Genomic DNA, 21,860 nt, shown 5'->3' with positions numbered 1-21,860 from the left:
ACAGGTAAAAATTAATGAGATTATATGTCAATTATCCATGGAACCTTAGCCTTAGAATGTCTTGGGGAAGGAGGGGAAAGATTATCCAGTTTATTGTTTCTTAGATTAGTAAAAATACAAATACTGTGGACCACTAAAACTAATCATAAGGAGACTGAGGTTTTTACTAACCAAAATACAGTACCAAACAATAAGATTTTGCAGTTGACAAATAGGCAAAATGAAAAACAGGAATGCAGACTAAGCAGGTGAAGAGCACTGACCTGGCTTCTGCCTTACTTTTTGTCCTTCCTCAAATTGATTTGCAGCTAAGCAATAGAGGATCTGGGAAGTACCTCAGAGTGGTGTTATTGAGTGCTTTTGTTGTGTACAACTCTTCATTACTCCATTTGGGGTTTTCTTGGCAAAGATATTGGAGTGGTTTGCCATTTCCTTCTCCAGATCATTTTACAGATGAGGAAACTGAGGCAAACAGGATTAAGTGACTTGTCCAGGGTCACATAGCTAGTAAGTATCTGAGGCCAGATTTGAATTCATGAACATGAGTCTTCCTGTCTTCAGGCCTGGCACTCTACCCACTTTCCCACCTACCTGACCTGTACCTAAGACTCCCAAATTAGATAGTTATATGTAATATTAGGCTTTGATCTCCCTTCACCCAGGCATTCAGTGGAAAAGGAAAAGACCTAATCCTAGCCTGTCTGGCTTTTGTTAGCAGAGTATAACTAAAGAACTCTAAGTCCATGAGAGGTTCTAACCACAATATCCTAGTAGACTGAATCTTAGATGGCTTATCTGGCCCTGAAGATAGAAGCCCAAAATACAGTAACAGAAAATGATGGTGATCTGAACACTACGCACCCAACATATACCAGAGCATGACACTGCTAAGTACAACAAGGACCAGTGAAATAAAGTACTTCCTAATGACACCATTGCTAGGCTTATGCCTCAGCAAAATTTAAGAAGAGAAAAGGGAGGTGTGTGTGTGTGTGTGTGACACAATAGTATTTGTAGCAACTCTTTTCGTGGTGGCAAAGAAATAAACTGAAAACTAGAGGAATACTTATTTGGGGGATGGCTGAACGGGTGGTATGTGAATATAATGGAATACTATTACACTGTAAGAAATGAGGGGGGAAATAATTTTAAAATGAAATGGAAAGATTTGTATAAACTAAAGCAGACTGTATGAACTAACAGACTTCTCTGAGTGAGTAGAACCAGGAAAATAATTTGTGTAATAGTAACAATACTTTGAAAGCAACCAACTTGGAGAGCTGTAAGATCTCTGATCAATATAGTGACCATTCATGATTCCAGAAAAATGATGAACCATGCTATCCATATCCTAACAAACTGCTTGGTGCAGAATGAGACATATATAATTTGGACATAATCACTGAGGCAAAGTTTTGTTTGACTAAAGGGAAGAAGATGGAACAAACATTTATTAAGCACCTACTATGTGCCAGGCACTGTGCTAAGCACTTTATAAATGTTATCTCATTTTGATCCTCACAATTATCCTGTGAGGTAGGTCCTATTATGATCCCCATTTTACAATTGGGGAAACTGAGGCTGAAAGAGGTTAAGTGACTTGCTCAGGATAGCACAGCTAGTATTTGAGGCTGGATTTGAACTTAGGTCTTCTTGGCTTCCTATATCTAACTTTCACTACCATTTCATGGAGAGGAAGATGGTATGTCTTTGCTTTGATCTCAAACTGGTTTATACCGACTGAAATAATATTGGTCGCAATCCTAAATCTGAAGATAATTCTATATTTTTATATGATTCTAGTGAGTCAGTTTTGGTGATTCAGAAATTTCCAAAATATCTATCTTCTTTTGGAGATGGTAGCCACTAAAGAATTCGGTGGTGATATTCACTGAAGACTCAAAACACCATTTCCAAATGTTTATATTTCATATTAATAATTTTTTATATCTTAAGTCTGATAAGATTTGAGATCTCACAAAATAAAAGAAGTGTTTCATAATTATTCTCTGGTGGGCATTTTCAACTAAATTTTCAACTTTTTCCCCTTAAATCTGATTTTATTACCCAGATTGAATACAATAGGCATAGTGCCTTAGAAATACAGTATTTTTCCCCTCTTCTTTAAAATAAATTTTATCTTTTGTTTTTATATTGCTTACATTTCCCAGTGCATTTCTGTTCACCTCTCTTTCCCAGAAATCCATTCCTTAAAATAAATAAAAACAGGAGGAAAACAGAACAATTCAACAAAACTTAGCATGATATTGAAACAGCATGTCCCTATAGGTAGTGTCCCACACCCATACTGTGTCACCGCTGTAAAGAAATTTTGAGAGGTACTTTCCATGTGGAGATAGCCTAAATTCATTTATATTTCAATGGATCTCTGCTCTCTTTTTTCATGTGGGCACTCATTCCATTGGTACAAATTGCAATTCATCCACTTTTCCGTCCTTTACTGCATATAAACACTCCAGAAAGGATTTAATCAATGAGTTGGGAACCTCTCTCAAGATTTTTTTTCCCATTCCACAGGTAATAGAGATGAATTTTAGCTGCTTATGCATTATCTCTTGTTTTCACTCCATAGCTTACACACCTCTCCTGACCATACGTAAATGAATATATGATCATTAAACCAACAAGCCTAGCAATCTATTTATTCTCATAAAATAAACACATTAGAATTCTTTTATTTTAACTTCATATTTCTATTGAAACTTAAATAATCTTTTCAACATAATAAATGCTGGAGTTCAGGATCCAATGAATGACACTGAATTATAAAATTTTGTGGATTCAGTGTACAGCTCTTTAAATTTACAATTTGTACTGATTGTGTATATACATCATTTAGACATAGAGATAACTTTTTTTTTTGCTACTAAATTTTCAGAGTGGATAAAACAATGTGTAATTATCCTTCCATCTGCAACAACCTCTTTAATTTTCACTCCCACACTAGACCTGTGAGGTTTGGGCAGACCCAACAAGTGAGTCATCCCACACAGAGGTCTATGGTCAAAATAACATTATACGCAGAAATAGAGAGGTATGACTTGTTCACATTGATAGGTATAGGTAGGGTGTAATTCCTCCTGCCTGTCAAGAGTGAGATTCTTTTAATTTATAGGTAATCTAAATAGGGCTCTTTGACAGTAAAAGTTTTGTGCACTGGTAGAAATTTATCTTGGACCAATTACAGGTCTTCAGTAGCACTGAGAAACACTGATCTTGGTGTAAGATTGAACCTCATTTAATCATCCCAGACAAATAAGTCTCCATTATATTTAAATGAAATTCAAAAAAGGATATGTCACTGAGGAAAAAGGTATAAAATTCCTGTTACTAACAAGACATCATTGCAAAAAGAAAAAGTTATTTCTCATATTATATTAATTTTAAAATAATACCTTTCATAACATAGTAGGAAGGTAGTATGGTACAGGGGAGAAAGAAGTGAAATGGTATCAAAGGACATTGGTTCAAATCCAGTCTCTGCTACTTACTGCCAGTGTGACCCAAGATACTATAAAATGAAGGGGGTTGTGTTAGATGATGTATAAGGTCCCTTTCAGCTCTAAATCAATTGTCTCATGGTATCATATATAGTACTATGCAGTTTTTAAAATGCTTTGACATCAATTATTTCATTCATTCTGCACAATAACTAACCCTAAAAGGTAAGTAGAGATGACATTATTATACCATTTTTCCAGATGAGGAAACAGGTTCAGAGCAGTTATGTAATTTGCCCAAACTAATTTAGTCTAGTTTCTTCTCATTCAGTTTTCACTGAAAACTAAATGTGACCCATCATTTCACTCTGTGAGAACTGTTCATATATGCTGAAAGGTATATAGGAAACACTTAAAGACTTGCTACCTTTCAAAAGGGTCACAGTACACTTATTTCCTTTGAAAATAAACTAACATAATAATAATAGCTCACATCTGTCTACCCCTTTAAGGTTTTCAAAGTATGTTCTTCAAGGCAATCCTGTGAGGGATTATTATCTCCATTTTACAGATGAAGAAACTGAGGCTCACATCGGCTGTCAAATGGTTACACAGCTAGTAAAAGTTGCAGCTGAGATTCGAAGGGTTTGTAGGATCTTAGATTTAGAGCTAGAAAAAATCTGAGGGACCATTTAATCCAATCCCCTCATTTTACAGATGAGTAAACAGAACCCCAGGGAAGTTAAGTGATTTGCTCAAGTTCTCACAGGTAGTAAGGGTCAGAGGCAGGATTGCAAACTAGATTCTTTGGATGCAGAGCCTCTTTCCATTGTGCTTTATAGTGGACAGCATGCTGGGCTTGAAGCCAGGAAGACTGGAGTTCAAATCCTGCCTTAGATACTAACTGGCTACGGGAAGCCTAGGAAATCACTTTAACTCCCTTTGTCTCAGTTTCCTAATTAGTAAGATAAGGTGTTGGACTAGTTGGTGTCAGAGGGTTCTTCTAGCTCTACATTTAGGATCTTAAAGATGATTTAAACCCAGGCAACTGGGTTTAATCCTAACTCCAAATTCAGCATGCCTTTCCACTATATGTTGCTGCACTGACTCTAACTAAAACATACAGAGACATTACCTTTAGCCAGAAGTTAGTCAAAATCCAAGACTCTTGCCTTCCTGGTCTCTATTTTATTAAGTGACACTCCCTTCCAATAGCTGATATGGCATATTCCTATTACAACACTCAGTGTGCTCATTTTAAGTACAGCATTACATGCTTTAAAAAAGGGTTTTCATTTTTTTTCCTTCCCAGTATATTTTTTTCCTCAAGCAAAAATAACCAGGAGTTTTAAGGCTAAAAGGTATGTTAATGGAACATTACAATTTCAGAATTTTAATACACAAAAGGAACTTTAAAGCTGCTATTCCCAAAGCCCCTGCACCTTCGCCTCTATGTACATGCATTAAAGTTAATATCATATACGGTAACATAGGTTATTACATACAGTATGCACAGAAGAGATGAATTACAGTCGATGGGAAAACCACAACTGTGAATTTTCTCCCTTTTGTGTTTCTAAAATGGACTCAGTCATAACACGACATTAACTTCATTTTTTTTCAATGAAGAATATACAGTGCAGAATATGATGTGCATTAGCCAAGCACTAGGAAAGGAGAAGGTGGCACTGTGCATGCTGTTTGCAAGTTGCAGATTTCAGAAAGGAGTTGGAGTCCCTTCATCTACAGGATAGAAAGGTATGCTACCAGTTAACACTCTAAAATATTTCTGTTAGGTGGGAAAAGACACCAAAAGAACCTTTTTGTTTCTTTTGAAATGCAGCCAGGTAATATTTAATGTGTGTGGGAGAAGTACTAACCACTACCCTACAGACTGAGATTTAGGTCGGGGGTGGGAGTGGCAGAGAAAATAAGAAGAAAATTTTATCATCTTTGCTAAGAAAATTTGACTGGAAAAGCTAAAAATCTAGTTAAAGGGAAAGATATGTTCCAGAAAATCCCTGAGATACAGCAGTGTGAAGAGCTGTCCTTGCAATGATATGGCCAAGCATGCCTTGGAATGTAAGCTGTCATTGCTACTATTAGAAACACACTAAGATTTGAGAGGCTTATAATGGTGAACTACACCAAAATGATTTTCTGGATTTCATTCTGGGGTTATTGATCCTACCATATTTTGGATAGATTTATTTATGCTTAACACTTTCAAAAACAACTTTATTCACCAAATAAAATAAAAGCCCTAGATATTATCTGACTTTTATTGACAGGGGATCAACAGATAGCTGTGTCCTTCTACAGAAGACAGTGCTACCTTTTCCATTGCTAACGATCATTCATCTAAACAAACTTTGAGCTTCAATCACCAGAAATTCCTATGTAAATTATCCCCACTTTTCTAGCTATCTTATTCTATATACATTCACAAATACATACATATGGGAAGATATGTAGATGTGTTTAATTTGCCCAGACTGTGTTTTCATTACTGTAGAGCATTCCCAATAAGGAAACTCTTCTACATTTCATTAAAATTGTTACCTAGGACACAGGGAGATTCAATGACTTGCTCACAGGGTCGCAGATCCAGCATATGTCAGAGCAGGTTCTTGAACCCAGGTTTTCCTGACTTTTGAGATTGGGCCTCTATCTATTACACCATGCAAACTTCAGAGACATACATTTCCTCTATAACTAAAACTATAACAATTTTGGTTGGTTTTCCTGAGCCTGTGATATCATAAATGTTAGAAACTCCCATTGAAACACTATATCAATGTAGAATGATACCTTCTCTGCAAGTTACAATCTTAGGTGCCTGGGGACCTAAAAGTTTAAGTGATTCGCTAAAGTTCAGACAGAAAGTATGTGACAAGGTTAGAACTAGAACCCATGTCTTGCTGAATCAGGACTCTCTCCATCATGCTAAAATGCCTTTCATAACTATATAACATACATATATTACCTTTCAATGTAATTAGACTAAGATTACCCTGTGTTCAGTAAAGGAAAGAAAAATAATCTCTTAAAATGCAGCACATTTTGAAAAACTATACCATTTTAAATAACCCCTATTCAATGACCACATGGGTACACAAAGTGCGACTTCCAAATCTCTAGTAGGTGAAGCAACAGAAATTCGTTCTTCAATTCTACAACACCCACGAAATATGATTTTTTTTTTCTAGTCTGCCACAAAGATGTAGTGGAACTTAGTACTGAAAGGCATAGTTCTCTAATGGGTGTTTATGACCTGATGCTCTAAATGAATGCAAGCTTGTTCTTGCTCTGTCTCTCTCTTTTTTTCTCTCTCTGTCTCTCTCTCTCTCTCCCTCTTTCTCTCTCTCTTTCGCCCCCACCAGCTTCTCTCCTGACACACAAGGCACTCTGTCTGTAACTGTCTCATGACATTCTCCCAAGTTCATAGGATGATAGAGACCACAAAAGTCATGTAGTCCAGCCCTCTTATTTTACAATTCAGAGGAAAGTGAGGTCCCAAAGATTTTATCAACTTGTCCAAGGCCACATAGGTAGTGAATCTCAGAGCTGAGATTAAACCCTAGTTCCCTGACTCCAAATCCAATATTCCTTCTATTGCATGTTACTTATTCATTTTATTTGCCATATGCACCCTAATAGAAAGTAAGGGACTTGTAGGCAGGGACTTTATTTTTCTATATCTTTTTCCTCCAAAGGACTCATACAATGTCTTAAACACAGTAAGCTTTGGTAGAATGGATAAATCAATGAATGAACACATTCTATTGTTTATAGTATAGCCCTTACCTAACTTTCTCTCTGAATTTTCTTGACAGTAATGTCCTTTTACCTCACATATCAGAACTCACATAAACACTTTTTGGGGAATCTTTAATGCACTTATCATATATTATGTAATATAGATATTTGATTTTATATCATATTGCCTTAGTAGACTATAAGTACCAAGAAGGATATAAATCATGTTTCAACTAAATTCTATATATAGTATTTGCTTACAAAATAGCTATTTGTTGAATTTTCTGATCATTTTAAAAAGAACTGAAAGTTACAAATATTTGTTTTATCATTATCAGAATGTGAATCATAATCAGAAATATGAAAAGACACCAAAATGATGCAAGTATACAACAGGAATTTAGAACTAAGACCGTTCTTTGATCCCATATTTTGGTATTATGTTATTTTCACCAACCCTGAGCCAATTTCCAATGAATTCTTTTTAAAAGGTAAATATGTTCATTCATAATTTCTTTTCTTCTCTAGAAGTAAAATGAAGAGGTTGGATTCAAAGATAAAGCTCCCTTCTACCTCTAAATCCTATGTTCTGTCCTCCCCCCAATTATTTAAAACAAACAAAAGACATCCTCATAATGAGCAAGGCTATCTATGCAAAAAAAAAATCAAATTTAAAAGAAATGAGGTGCTTTAATGCAGGGAAGCAGCAATGATCTGCTGTCACCCACGGCCAAGGCCACAGTAGGCATTAGAGTACATTATTAGATAGTAACAGTAAATGGCTTCCTAGAATCCCACTTATCATTACTGCCATTTAATCATTTCCTTTGATGTACACGAAATGGATAAATGAATGTTTTAACCCTCTTAGAACAAATCACAGGAATCAAAATTGATAAAATACTTTTAAATAATTTTCTTTTTATGGAAAAAAGTATGGGTTTGACTGAACATATTACTGAAGCAATGGAAAGCAACAGCCTCTGCCTTTTTTGTTTATTACAAAAATAAAATAAAATAAAATTCAGTGGTCTGTTGTGGTACCAGGTCTTCTGTCTAATGGGTGGGTTTTAGGAATGTGTCAAGTCATGAGAAACTAATAGAATCTTCTCTATTATTAAGGTCTCCTGCCTGGCCATCCTTATTTTAAATGCAGGCACTTCTACCCCAGGAGGACAATCACCTACTCCTGGGTCAGATGTAAACTATGGAGAGCAGCAGTAATTGGATGACCATTGACTGACAATTGAGTCTGAGAATTTATAGTGGATATGCCTCTCCCTCTAACCGTTTGCCATGTTAGTGGTATGTGGGCATGACACACTCCTAGGCCTTTGTGTATACAACAAAACAATTTAGAATCCTCACGTTTGGTGTCAGGGGAGTAAACAAATAATCCTCACATCTGGCATTTAATTCCATATTTTTCTGACCCTCCTCAGACCCTCCTATGATTATACTGAAACACACCAAATGGAAACAGAGGGGGTGGGTTTAAAAATGGAAGGGCCAGAAGTTCCACAGAGTTCAGAGCTACCGGTATTATACAGAATGGGAAACATTACCGCTGCCACAAACCCAACAGCGTCTGTCAGAAGGAAGCGCAGCTGATTAATCAACTTGATATTACCCAAACTGATTAAACAATGAGACGTCCTGGGGTTTTGCTGTCTGTCCTGATGAGTGCTCATCATAACTAATAATGCAAAACTCCAGTGCAGCTCCCTTGGGAGTAAACTACCTTTTAATTTTTCCCTCTAAAGATTAATTCCATTGTTATGGAACCTGTATTATAAGAACTGTAAACTAATCATTAGTCATTTTCAAACAATCTGACCTTTCCTGCCATGAATGGTAGAGTATTTTTTTGGAAGAGGTCTTTTTGGGTCTCCGTGATTTACACCATAAAGGTTTATACAAGCAAGAAGACACTAAACAATGATATGACTATTTCATAGTCAATTCTACACAGGGGAGTAGAGGTTCTAGGAGCCATGTTGATATTAGTTTATTTTTCACCATCAAAGTTTTCATATATATCATATGAAAGGCAATATTTTTCTTGCCCCTGTCCCAACCTCCATTCCACCAAGATATTAAAAATATAGCTGACTCACTAGACATAAGTTTAGGATGACTGTCTATTACCATAGGTCTGCTTCATCTGTTGTTGCTCAGTGAGGTTCAGAGCTAAGCTGTGTAGGGTTAAGGGCTGTAGGACACAGGAAAACACATAGGATCATTAGTTCTACCTTTGGAAAGGACCTCAGAGGTGAACCAGTCCAACTTTGATGCTTTACAGATTGAGGAAACTGAGGTTAACAGAAGGTAAGTGACTTGCTCAGGGGTACACAGGTCAGAGGCAGAATTTGAACCCAACTCCTCTAACTACATAGTATTATTCCTTCTGAGAATATCATATCCTCTTTTCCCTTCAATGTTAGATTTAGTTTGATTCTAGAACCTAGGGAAGCAGATGTGAAAATGGGGACATTTCTACATCAACTACTAAGCAAGAAAAGTCAAGATCTTTAGTAATCCATAGCAAATATACAAAATACTGAAATAATTCTAAGAAAGGAAAGGGATTGGTACTAAACCCATGATTTCATTAATATAAGTGGACTCTCTCTTTCAATACAGGTAGACTCTTCCTTCTTTGCAACTTAAAGTTTTTGGGAATTGCTAGGGTACTGAAAGTTTTACTGACTTGCCCAAGTTTATAAAGCCCATAGTTGAAAGAAGGAAGATATGCAGCCAAGTCTGTTTGACTTTGAGAACAGCTACTTTCAGTATATTATGTCACAATGGGTCTCCTTACTGGAAAAAAAATAAATATTACTCAATATTTATTAAATGCTTACTACATGGAAGGTACCATGCTAAGTCTGGGGAATACCTTCGCCCCTCCCTCCCCCCCCAAAAAAGTAAAAAGACCACCCCTACTCCCAAAGAGTTACCATTCTAAACTGAAAGGAAACAGGTAAATTACTAGGTACATAACAAGATATATACAAAATATGTTGAATGTAATCTCATAGGAAAGTGGTGGGGCAAGGAATGGGGAGGGACTGAGTAAAGCTTACTGTATAAAGTAGAGCTTGAGCTGAATATTGAGTACACGAGCATTCCAGGTATGGGAGACAGCTACTGCAAAGGCTCAGATTGAAGAGATAAATGGCCATGGGTAAGCGATAGCAAGTGGCCAATATAGAGACTTATAGCCTGCCTGGAAAGGAGTAAACTGTAAGATAATTGGAAAGGTAGGTAATAGAGAATCACTGGAGTTTATTAAAAGGGGTGGAATGACACGGTCCCACCTGCACTTTAGGAAAATTCCTTCAGCAGCTCAGTGGAAGATGGATTAGATTGGAGAGAGACTTGAGGCAGGAGGAATATTTTGAAGGCTATTGCAATAGTCTAGGTGAAAGGAGATGAGAGCCTGTATTAGGCTAATAGCTATGTGAGTAAAGAGAAGGAGTCTTACACAAGATGTTGTAAAGGTAGAAATAATAAGATTTAACAACAAATTGGTATTATAGGGTGAGTTTGAATGAGGGGGTCAAGGATGACACCAAAGTGGAAAATTAAATGCACTCAATTGCTCAAGCAAATTGCAATAATACTCATCCCTTAAAAACAACACAAGAGAACTTAGTAGGAATACGAAGAAAACAACAATAAGGTACACCACTCTATAGCAGAAGTTAAGGACAATCAGAGATCTGGGTATAGCCTCCCATTCATTATTAGTGGTTCTAGTACCAGATCTTTAGGGGGTGGAAAAGGAGGGACTATGACCTAGTGCAGAAACTTCTTTTATTGATGTAGATAAACAGTTCATCTATAACTTGCCATCTTAGAGACTTGCCTAGAGTACTGAGAGGTTAAGTGCATTACCCAGGATCAAACAGTCAATATGTGTAAAAGAAGGGCCTTGAATATACATCATAGCACCTTTGGGGCCAGTTCTCTATGTACTATGGCATGCTAACTTTCAATATGCAATTATCACTTGAGTTTCAGAACCTACATTGGGCATTCCCTGTCAGCAAATTTGGAATGTTAGTAATATGCATTGTGCATGACACAATTTAGGCCTTTGTGTCTTTATAATCATAAGCACCAAATAATAAGTCTAAACGAACACATGAATGGCAAAGCTGTTTGTTTGGGGCTATATCTTTTTTATGGCATATTTGATACCAGGAAAATTGTCTCCAAAATGATAAGGAAATAGAGTTCCTTGTAACTGTAAATCTACGATCTTACTTTTTCCAATGTTCTGTTCTGTTTCTACCACTTTGGGGATTCATTTCTTTTTTTTTTTTAATTTTCTTTAAAAAAAAAAACAAACAAATAAAATAAGTATTCCCATATACACAGTGGAAGAGAAAAGTAGGCCAGCACATGAAACTACAAATTTCTATTGTGCACAGCTTTCTTTTCCTTTTGGATGTATAATAAATTCAATATTTAATTTTCAAAGTTGTCCTGCTTTTCTTTTCGTTTCCTTATGGCTTTCCTTCTTTTCTCTTCTGTGCATTTAAAAAAAATGCTTCAATGACCCTCTGTTATTTTTTGTTTTTGTTTTTTAGAGGAGGACCTCATTGTTAACCTCCTCCTCCACATCTTTTCCCTAACAAATTTTAAAAAGGAGGGGAAAAAGAAAGAAAACCAAAGTCTTTGTAACAAAAATTCATAATCAAGCAAAACAAATTCCCACATTAGTCAAACTTTACTCTTTTCTTACTGATTAATTAACTCAGTTTCCCTTGATACTTTTGTCTCAGATTGTGTGTGTTGGGTGAAAAACTATTAAGACATACCATTTAGAAAGATCTACCTCCCTCCTGCACTGTACAAATGAAAACAACTGGCCACCAAGCCAACTCCTGATAAAAATAGAGAGCAGGTGGAAGAAAGGTAATGGTTAAAAATACCTAAGGTGTTTTTTTGGTAGATTTTTTCTTTCTTTTTTAATTTTTTTTTTTTACTATTTCCCAGACTCTCAACGATTTTTTTTCCCTTTCACAGCAAAAGTTCCCAATGTGTTCCATATGATAGCTTCTATGCACACACGTATTCATTCTTGAAATACTTCTCAGAATGGACTAGGTACCATTAAACTAACTCTTACTCATAATCCTTACACAGTTTGATTAACATTTAAATATAGATTCTCTGTTCCTCCCAAGAAATTTGACATCATTGTTTAAGGTTGCTTTTAAAAGTGTGCCTGTCATCTTTCAAGGCCTCTTAGTACATTACTAACATCACAGACATGGGTGAATAGGCATCTCTTGAAGAGGTTTCTTCCAAGGAAACGATTTATCCTATTTTATAGGCACAGTGATCACATAAAGCCCTCAGTAGTCAGTGGTCTATCTATTAGAATTATTGCTGCTTCTTGGTATGCCACTATTCATTCAACAGCATTTATTAAGTACCTACTATGTGCTAGGCATTTAGGAATACAAAGACAAAAATGAAAATGAAATAATCTCTGCCCTCATGTAATTTACATTCTATTGCATTGGGGAGGGGGAACCACAGGAAAACAAAATATAAAATATATACCAAGAAGGTATGAAGCAATTGGAAGGGAGCGCTGTGAGAGTAGGGCTGCAGCAACTGGGAGGACTATATAAACAATAATTGTGTATAGGCAATGCCCAAGAATCTTTCTTGAAAAAATAAAGAAAGAAAAGATAAAGCAAATACATTCATAACATTTCCTCACCCTCAATCCCTTCTCACCATAATTGCTTCATAAATTCTCCTAAAAATTTCCAGGGCAAAATGTTGCCCTTAATTATATGCATCTCCTCATCAAGGACCAGCTACTTATATCCGCAGGGAAAATCAGACTAAACCTTATTAAGAGCCCTTTCAAGTTTCTTTAAGAAATTAAATGCAGTTTTTTGCTCCATTAAAAATACAAATTTCCCTCTTCAATCTACTGTATTCCCATGTTCTGTTATGGCTGTATCACAGGCAATTTTAAGGAAGTTTGAAGAGAGACTAAATCATTTTTTAAAAATACAAAAGCAGAGTGTTGGTGGTTATAGCCCTCACCAGATATAAGAAGTTCTGGGTTCTAGTTCTAGTTTTATCAGCAGAACCACAGAGCTCTCTCCCAAAGTTTTCCTTTATCTGCTTATTAATTTTAAGCCATTATATGGCTCAAAGGATGATAGGTAGGAGGACTGCAAGGAACCACAGACACCACCCAGGCCAACCCCTTCATTTCACAGATGAAGAAACTTATGTACAAGGTTATGTCACTTGCCCAAGATCACAAAGATAATAAATGTCAAAGGTGGGCATGAGGACTGAGGGTAGGAGTAGTACCAACCCACTGGAATAGTTTGGGCATTTCTGGTTTCATCTTTACTTGTTACTTCTCTTCTACAATCTGGTCATCCCTAGAACTCCCCAGAACTGCCTTTCTAACACCTTCAAACTCTCAGGAACCTCTTAGAGTGAGTTCCCCTCTTTAAGGATACAAGAAGTAGAGAAAAGGTAACAACAATGAGTTTTTCATGTAGTTTATGAATTTCAGTCTCAAATCTCCATTGTTCCTGTTCCTTTTCTCTACCAGAAAATAAATGAAGATGGGAAATGGGGAACAAGAAATAAGGAAAGCCAAAAGACCTTAATTTATGTAACTAGCCAGACTTGTTTTCATTAGCTCCCATGCCTATTACTAGCAAAAAATATAATAACCGATATGCCGATATTAGACTTGAAGATCCTCCTTCCTCAGAGTGTCAATGCTCCCCTAGTTATTGGGAATCAGGCATTAAGAGAACAGATACAATCCTAAGCTTAAGCATTGACAAAGCCAGTTGGTATCCCAGAGGAGATTAGGTTGCTGATCTTGTTGGATCGGCTACTTACTTAGTGATGTTTACACCACACTGATATAGTGACATCCTGATCTAATTACATGTCAATAAACCACAATCCTGTTGCCCTGAGAAGATCAGAAGAGGATTATAAGAACTACATTGGCAATTCTTAAAGCCTGATGGAATCAACCTAGTGATTAAATTATCAGGAAGAGAACAAACTCTCTCTCTCTCTCTCTCTCTCTCTCTCTCCCCCTCTGTCTCTCTCTCTCTCTCTCTGTCTCTCTCCCTCCCTCCACACCTAATCCCCATGTTATAACCATTGGGGGGGGGTTGCCTTTTAAACTCAAGTCTCCCTCTTTAAATCTTTCTAGAAGAGATATTCCAGGCACTATATTTACATAGGCTGGCAGAAATGTTAATGATATTGAAGACTAGTCCTAACTTTCTTTTATTATTCTCCTCAACCACTAATAGAAAAGTTGGAACCTTTTTCCAAAAGAGAAAGCCTCCCCACTCTCAACAAATTCCTAGGAGAATACAACAAAGGCAATACTAACAATAGACTACATTTATATAATCTGTTATGTTTACAAAGTACTTTAGATGCATAATCCTATTTAGTCCTCATAGACACCTGGGAGGTGGAGAGGACAGCTACTAATATCCCCATTTTACTGATGAAGCAACTAAAGATAAGAGAGGATAAGTGATGTGTGTGGTAAAATAGAGCATAGGCTTTCCAGTAAGAATGCTTGGGTTCAAATCCTGACTGACATTTAGTATCTATATGACTTTGGATAACTCATTTAACTTCTCAGTGCCGCATTTTCCTTACTCATAAAATGAGAGAATTAAACTAGATGGATCCTGAGGTCTCTTTCTATTCTAGATCCATGATCTTACTTTTCCAAGATATGTTTAAGCCAAAACTTGTGCCTATATGTTCTGAACTTAAGCTTATGGTTCTTTCTACTGGATCACATGAATTGAATATAGTATCTTGAGTACATGTATATATGTTAGTAGTCATGTCTCAATTAAAGTACAGTACTAGCTAGGCTTGTAAAAGATTTAAAAAGTCTCAGTATAGCTTTAAGGTTTAAAAGCTTAAAACAGCACTAAGATTTTAGGGTAACTTGCTTATAGTTCACAAGTCTTCTGAATAATATATATTACATTTGATGATAGTGATGGGTTGATTTCATGTGTTGAGTTAGGCATTTGAAATTGGACATTCACTTATTTTAAAATAAATTCCTATTGATGTATTTTATATCCATTCCTTCACCATCTCCCCAAGAGATATCTCATATAACAAATGATATTTTAAAGGGGAAAAAGGGGGAGAAGAAAAGGAAAAACATCAACAAAACTGATCACCATATTGAAAAAGGTCGGAAAATACATGTAACATACCAAACCCATAGAACCTCCTCTTCTGCAAAGGAGTAGGGTGAGGTGTAAAACATTTGTTTGTTTTAAGTTTTTGAATTATTTATAAGTATTAATTTCTTTCTCTCATTGTGCAGCTACCTATACTCATCACATTGATATCAAAATTAGCATTTCACATATTAAATTAAATTTCGAACCATAAGGCTGATTTAATATCCTTAGTATAGTATCATGTTAGTTGATAACATAAGATTCTAGGAACTAAAAGGAAAAATCCCATGATAAGACCACTCACTAGAAGTGGATTTTCCTTTTTAGTCATTACTAAAGAGCTCCTCTCCTCTAGTGCCTCATTGGCTGATAGAAATAGGGCAATATTTGTTGCATGGTGATTGACTACCAAATCTTCATCAGGAATTTTCTCACATATTCTCACAGTTTTTTGAACATAAATTATATTTTGTAATAAGATATCAGCAAAATAAAGGAACCTAAAAGTGTGTATAAATAATGACCTTCCTCTTAAGATCTTGTTTCTATAATTGGAACAATGCTTCTGTGAACTCTATGGAACTCTGCTTTCATTTTTTTTTTTTTTTTACAAATGACTCAATCATTCTAAAAAGATCCCACTAACTTCTACGTATTTGGGAGTTAAGAAGATACGACTTTGTGACTAGGATCCTAACTTCAAAGAAACTCTTTTGTAGATAAAATATAGCTTAGGATTGCGAAGAATCAAAAGAAACCTTTTAATGGAGAAATCTTTCTGGGTGTTAGTGGTAGACAGAGGTGAAACAATTAGGAATGAGGAAATTCCAAAGAAACACTTTAATAAAGACAAGAAGAGATCTTTCTTTCGCTGATGGACAGAGGTGAGAGAAGTTGTGGATGATGCAGAGAGCGAACGAAGATAATGCTTCTGGAGTATACTTAGTTGGGCACAAAATAGGACCAAGTTTCACTATAAGATAGTATCAAAAAGCTGTGTCCTTGAATTGTTTCCATTTTGGACCACTTTTATCATTTTCTATGTTTTCCTCTGGCCTGCTAATGCAGATCAATATTCCACAACTGAAGGTTCAAGTTTGTCCTAATATATGACTGTCAGGTTTCGTTGTTCAAGGCATTTTACTTTTCACAAATAAATTCAAATAAAACTCTCTTCTGGTAGTGAGAAGTCTTCAGACAATCAGATATATATACACATTCGCATCTGTTTCAATAATTTAATTGTATGGATTGAAAAACTGCTAATGTTCCCTTTGATAATTTTATGACATGTTTAAATGACCCTGACAAAACCCTGGTGATACCTCAAGAAGGAATGGATACAAATCAAAGGACTTGGGATGAGAAAAAAAATGTGCTTTACAAAATTAGAAGCAGAGTATTGTCCTGAAACATAGTCAAATTTGCACCTAGGAGCAGGCCCAGCATATTTTCACCAGTTAGATTACAAAATAGAATTTCTGGGGACAGGGCATGCCAAGGTCTTCAGAAGCAGATTTTCAAAGTGGGAACCTTGACCCCAAGTACGTTAAACTCAGGCAGCACTTCTTAAACTGTGGATTGAGACTCCATATGGGGTCGCAAAAAAATTGACAAAAAAAAGTGATGTTTTCTTGGCAAAGATACTGGAGTGATTTGCCATTTCTTTCTCCAGTTCATTTTACAGATGAGGAATCTGAGACGACGGAGTTTGCCCAGGGTCACACGGTTATTAAGTGTCTGAGGTCAGATTTGAATTCTTCCCGACAGGAGGGACTTCATAAATTCTTATTGTCTGTCTCAAACCCAAATCTTTTGTCTCTTACAAGTCCTTACAAGTCACCCAAGTCACCCTTACCAAGTCACCTTACAAGTCAAATCCAAATCATTTGTATCCCTCCCAAAGGAAGCACTGAAGAACTGACCTAATAACAAGCAGTGAAATGGGGGAAGGGAAGTGATAAGGTATATCGACATGTGACTCTTCCTGTAGCATCCTGATTTCACTGTTGAGACAGTGTTACCTTCCAGGTTTGGGATATGTCCATAAGGAGTGCCAGTCGGCCAAAATGAAGTACAATGTACAATCTCAAGCAAATATACAGCAGGAAATTAGCCTAAAGAAAGGGCTGAGCCTGGTTTGCTGTGAGTACCTACGTTATCAGCTACATGCTCACAGAAGAATTTTAATGCAATTTATCCAAGTGCAAGTATGGTGCTGATAAGCAGAGCCAATCTTTTGATTAACACCAAGGCTTCCTTAAGAAGATGCATAACTTATTTTGAAAAGTACACAAACAAATAGAAGGCACAGGATTCACAGCCTGTGCTTTCAGGGTCCAGAAGAGAGTCAAGCTTCCTTTTGGGGGCAAGATTATTGTTTCTGATTTCAATCCCTCACCTGACTAGATGGAATGGGATTGAATTCATCATCCAGTCTCTGAAGCCTTATAATTGCCTAATATTTGACTCTCTGATTACAGTATTTATCTTTTAAAGACCTGGATAAACATGCACAGGTGTAATATTTCCCCTAAATGGCTTTCTTATCTCAGGCCTTTAGGAAACATTATAAAAGGGCTCCACTGAATTCAACTGGGATGTTATGCAGCTGATAAATATTTGTTGATCTTTACCCCTAAGGGTCCTTACCCACTTTAGGTCTGGATTAGCAGATCCTGTGTATCCTTAGTAGTTTATCTTAATTTACTAGGCTATTCAATGCTTTGGGATTCTTAAAGATGAATGGTAAGTGGTACTGATAACAGTAGGGGACTATTTAAAAAAAAAGGCCCAAATTAGAAATATGCTAATTGACAGAAGGCAGTATAAATTACTGAGTGCTTTACTTTTGCCTCAGAAATACAGGAACCTTTCCACCCAACCCCAAATCACATTTTACCCCTTCATGGCTTTCCTTTAGTATTGAACATCTGGGCTCCGGAAGACAGTGCTTTAGGCAGAGCATGGAGACCCATTCTGGAAAGATTGTGTCATGCTTTCACATGAATTTCACACTTCCTGGGACTTCTTCATGTTATCTAACCAGATTGGGCTTCCCACTGAGGTGAGCATTTGCAATGATGGTTGTCACTGAAAAGCATCAACCTCATTCAGTTGGCAAGAGATAGCAAAGTCATGGCCTATTCTAAAATTCAATGATAATACACAGGGAATTAACTAACAAAGGTACCACAAAGATTTTCTAAAATTTCTATGATTCTATAGTATTAATAGATAAAACAGCACGATGGTATATGGCTATTAAAAATAGGTAACTATTATTGGCATTACCTCTCTTTGTTTTGGTCTATTGCTGGGTACACCAAGATTTTTGCATTTGGACACAGTCAATTACATGAGTATAGAAAAGCCAAGATCTAGCAGTTCGTGTGACAAAGAGCTAGGAGGAATGGGGTAAAAGGTTGAAATAGAACAGGGACTTTTAAACTATTCTGTGTCACAGACGACTATGCAGTCTAGTGAAGCCTATGGATCCCTTCTCAGAATAATGTTTTTAGATGCATAAAATAAAATACAGAGGTCTATAAAGAAAGCAAATTATATTGAAATACAGTTATGAAAATATATATTTAAAAAGCAAATTCATGGATTCAAGGTTAAAAACTCCGGGAACAAACTTTGAGATCTTCATAGGTATACGTTTTTGTGATTCTAGGAGCAGCATCTACTATAGTTCCCAATGTGTGTAGAGGTCTTTACAAGTTAACTGGTTTCTCATATTTCTGAGAAATTTTAAGTGTGGTTGGGTGAAAAGTAGAGTCAAAAGCTGACAGATGTAGAGCCAGGCAGAACCTTAGAGGCAGATCATTGAGTTCATCCATTTGATGTTACAGATGAGGAAACTGAGGCAAACAGTGTTAAGTGACTTGTGTAAGGTCACACAGTTAGTAAGTGTCTGAGGCCAGATTTGAACTCAGGAAGAGAAGTCTTCCTAATTCCAAGCCGGCTGCTCTACCCACTGCACAACAAAGGTGCCCCTAAATCAGAGGCAGAGCCAGGTCTCAAAGACTAGTTAATGCTTTGATTCAAACCAAAGATATTCACTGAGGTAGGGGTAGCGGCTATCAAACCTACTCACACATCCTCAGAGTCTTCCTTAGGATTTTTTATGGATTCTTAAGGAGGAAGGGTCCTTCGACAACATTTGATTTTCCTTTTCCTAACTATGAGTGGGAGGCATCTATGATGTCATGATGAGGGCCAATACATGTTTTTTTCTTCCTGATTTGATCCCTGTCTCTTCATTAGAGTTTGAAAGGCCATGTGTATTTTACCATCCTAAGAGAAACTTGAATATTGATGACATTAAGTATTAGGATAATAATAATGATGATGATACTCTTCATTAATTATGGTTGTTTTGTGGCTAATGTTTTGTGGTTTGCGATAAGTTGTAACCCTACAGCTGCTGTTTTGCAGTGCAGGTCCTGTTCGGGCTGACAAGTGGAGAAAGGGGAGAAGATAGTTGCTTTCATGCAAATGCATCAAGCCACTAATGAGAAAGATTTCATTTTAATAAGTTGACTTAAATAGAAATTGACCTTATATGGGGCATATTGGGAGTTGCTCCTGAATAGGGCCTAAAACTGCAAATGAAAATGACAAAGCCATAAATCTAATTATTTTCCTCCTCCAGCCCCCATAGTTTAAAATAAGAAGCTCCAACATGCAAACAATACAAAACATCAGTGGAAATGAAGTTTAATGGGGGATAGAGACTATATCAAATAAAAGAATGTCATTTAATAGGCTAATATCCCACATTAAGCTTAAAAAACAGAAACCTGATCTAAATTCTGGGCTGAACACATCCATTTGTCTAATTTCCTTGCTTTAAAAATTAAGCATTATTTAAATGTCTCTTAATGCTGCAATTGTTCATACCCTACAAAATGAAAAGATGAATCTTTTCTCACATTTTAAAGGAAAAAATAATAAATTGCAGCCCAAAGATACATCTTCGATTGTATCTGAATTTGCTGTTTATAGTGTGCTTGTTTTCAGAGAAACATGAGCTGCATTAGGACATAGGAAATTAATGCACTAGCCATCCTCCTTAACATTATAAATACTCAAATGGGAACATTTTATTTACTGATGATAACATCTTCCTAAATAACAGAAGCATGCTTTATGGGACCATCCCACATACCACACTACAGAACAAGGCTAGGAGTGCTTACTTGTTTTATTTCTGAGTGGGTGAGTGGGAGTGGGGTCGGGCTCTCACTTGAACTGTGTGACATATAGGGCATTAGATTCTTTCCTTGTCTGGAGAGAAATAGTATTAATAAAGTCTTGGCTCTGAAAATCAGTTTTGGTGTGCTCCCTTGACCCAAGGGCTTCATGTATTAATCACTGACCACTTTTATTACACTCCACCAATTATTAAAAATACACACATACGTGTACCCACCTTCTAGGAAGTTTTTTTTTTTTTTTAAAGAAAATTCTGTAACTTTGTAAACTGTACTTAAATGCAAGACAAGTAATTTAATGTTATAAAAGACTCATTGACAAAGTATACACCTCCTCTGTTGAAAAGAAAGAAAAAAAGTGTTTGGACTATTTTTTTTTTTATCTATAATGCTCCAAGTGCTTTATAAACATCAGGTAGTGAGTATTCTTGACACACAGCGAGGGTGAATGACCTGCAACGGTCCCATAGTTGTGCAGCCGGCATATAATGGGTGTAGAACATAAGTTGTTTTTTTTTTAATGTTCTATTTTTAAACAACAGTAAAAAAATGAGAGATGAGAATACTGTCGGCATCCACGGGGAAGAACTGGTTCTGTGTAAACAGCTCACCTTTGACTGACAGAGGGATAATAAAAGTAGATATATTCCTTACTCTAGTTTTCACTACTCAATAGTTTAAGCAAACACTGACAACACAAAAAAAAAAGGGATCTGATGATTAACTTGCTCAGAGAATAGAAAATGGCTTTAAAACTTCATTTCACTTTATGGGCCCCACTTTGGGAATATGTATTGTGCTTCCATTAGTTCTAAATGGCAATTTCCTTCCCCATCCTCCCATAGGGAAGTCAGGAAACCCACCCTTTATACTATGTATCCACAAATTTTTTATTAAGTGGAAACTACCTGCCAAGCACTGTGTTATAATATACCAGACAGACAGAGGCAGACATAGAAAGCAGGCAGAGACAGTGAGAACTAGAGACAGAAAGAGAAGACAGGGGTAGAGAGAGAGAGGGAGAGCATGTGTGTGAGAAAGAGAAAAAAAGAAAGAGAGAAAGAGGAGAGGAGAAGGGAAGGGGAGAAAAGAAAGGAGAAGAGAAGGGGAGAAAAGAAAAGATAAGAGGAGAAGAGAAGAGAAGAGAAGAGAAGAGAAGAGAAGAGAAGAGAAGA

The sequence above is a fragment of the Vombatus ursinus genome, unplaced genomic scaffold, assembly GCF_900497805.2.
Source record: "Vombatus ursinus unplaced genomic scaffold, bare-nosed wombat genome assembly UNPS02014781.1, whole genome shotgun sequence".
Classification (NCBI taxonomy): Eukaryota; Metazoa; Chordata; class Mammalia; order Diprotodontia; family Vombatidae; genus Vombatus; species Vombatus ursinus.
The sequence above is the reverse complement of the archived record's forward strand: the minus strand, read 5'-3'. Positions refer to the sequence as shown.